Source organism: Rhagoletis pomonella, unplaced genomic scaffold (assembly GCF_013731165.1).
Source record: "Rhagoletis pomonella isolate Grant_MI unplaced genomic scaffold, Rhpom_1.0 Rhpom_scaffold_00003, whole genome shotgun sequence".
Lineage (NCBI taxonomy): Eukaryota > Metazoa > Arthropoda > Insecta > Diptera > Tephritidae > Rhagoletis > Rhagoletis pomonella.
In genome coordinates this window covers 101,408,086-101,410,424 of record NW_023458557.1, presented here as the reverse complement: position 1 = coordinate 101,410,424, position 2,339 = coordinate 101,408,086, and positions in this window count along the sequence as shown.

Below are 2,339 nucleotides of genomic sequence, written 5' to 3'. Positions count from 1 at the left end.
AATCACTTGAAATCGCATATGACTTTTCGATGCTGCATATTGTAGTTAATTTAATAAAAGCACAGTAGAAAATGTAATACAATACGGTAAGCGAAACGAAAATTAAATTAGTAACACGAACTCATCACTCGCGACACTCAACTAACATCGACCGAGCAGCCGAATTACCGACCGACCGAACTACTGATTCCTACAGAAATCAAAATACAGCCCCGTAAAGTACACTTCACAAACAATGACAACGGTGATGAAGACTGCGAATATCGAAAATAACGAAATTACGAATTTCTGCTTCTCCTGTTGTAAACGAAGAATTGTATTGCTGTCATTTGCATTGATGCAGCCTCATACGCTGGTGCTTTTTCTGCATAAGTGTCACTAGCACAGAGCGTTGTTGAATTGTAGCGTTGCAGCCAAATGGCCAACTGGCTACGACTGTTGCGCTGTAACACCCACACAATGTTACAGCACACTGCAACTGTTTCCTATTCCGACGTTAGAAGCCAATGCTGCTGCCACAATGGATGCAACGAAAAGATATTAGTATTGGTGTGGAAGACCATGTTTGCTGCTTCGGGTTGGCCAGCTATTTTTAGTGACCAACTTAGGGACATGGAAAAGTGCAGACGGAACACAACGATGAAAGAACGCTGTATGAGAAATCGGCAATGAAACATTTTAGGCAGAACGGGATAACACGGAATGAAATGGTAGCAAATGAAATGGTAGTCAACCTTGTACATACAGTGGTCGAAAACATTTTAGCCACATTTCATTTTGATGAGTTTTAACATATTATGGGTATTCATGGAAAAGCGTAAATACCTCGCAGCCGCGTAAACCTCGTAAATAGACCGATTTTCCATACAAAATTTAGTTAGCTTACGTGCTTTACATGGTTACGAGGCATTTACGCGTCTATATGAATTGCCCTTTTAATTTATTTGTTATTTCATTTTATTTTTTATTAAAAAAAAAAAAAAATGGTAATTATATTATATTTATTTAAAATTCCTATAAATATTCTGAGTATACAGTTTTGTAACTCATTGAATTCTAGTAGAAAATAGTACAAATTACCGTTGCTTTTTTAGAATTTTTTTTTGTCGAATATGTTATGGGTTTCTTCCATATAAAAACAAATTGTGTTTATTCGTTATATGGGAGCAAATGGCGGTGAAAAAAATTCTAAAAAATTAACGGCAATTTTTAGCTATTTGAAACTTGCACTTTGTTCTACTCGAATTCAATGGGCTACAAGAGTGCATACTCAGAATCTTTTAGGAAATCTAATTAAAAAAAGTTGAAATTCTTACGAAAGTTTGTTGAATTTTATGTTAAAGACTGAACTATATTTTTATAAAAAATAACCCAAATTAAATTACAAAACAAATAATATGTTAAAACTTGTCAAAATGTGGTGCGGCTATAATTTTCTCGACCACTGTATGAATGTACATACATATGCTGTGTGTGCTCTGTGGGCGTGTGAAAGTGAGTACCGGAGAAGAATAAACAACTTGTTACATACGAAGGTATATTTAAGGTTGTCAAACGTGGGTGTAAGTGAATGAATGAATATCTGCATTTGTTGCCGACAACAAATCGGACCACAGTCGGTACTTTAAAAAAGATGATTTTGTTAGTATTTTGGTATAGTTAGGTATTTACTGCTCAATATGCACATTGTTTTTGTTGGTATACATACATATTTCCTTGCATGTAAATACGCACCGCAGCAATCTTTTGGTTATATTATGGCCTCCTTAAATAAATAGGCCAACATGTCGCAGTAAGTGACTTGACGGGTTCGATTGCATTTTGCACGCATCAGTTAGTGAGTATGTACAAAAAGTCATACTATTTCCGTTCTACTTTTTCTTCTTCATGCTCCTTTTTTACATATTTTGTTTTATATTTTTGACATCTTTACATGCTGCTATATTTTCTGGACAAAATTTTAGAATAAAAAAAAAACAGAAACAGCGAACGATAAGTTATTTAGTTACATTAAATTATTGAATAATAATTAAGGCTGTTTTTTACTAATGTGAAAAGAAAACTCTTAAGCAGAGATCACACGACTTGTACATTAGCACAGATTGGTAAATTTTGAAAGTTACAGAGTGGGCTTGTTTTTTTTTATTTTTTTGTTTTTTATTGAGCTGAACGCCATGATTCGATAATAAAAGGTTTGCTCAAAACCTTTCGTGTGTGTGTGCAAAGCTTTTGTAAGGGAGCTAAGGGAGTGTCAGTCAAAACTCGAATGTCACTAATGGGCAAACCTTTAATTCTTGAATCATGGCTGAACTCATTCTCCATAAAAATTTCTTGACAAC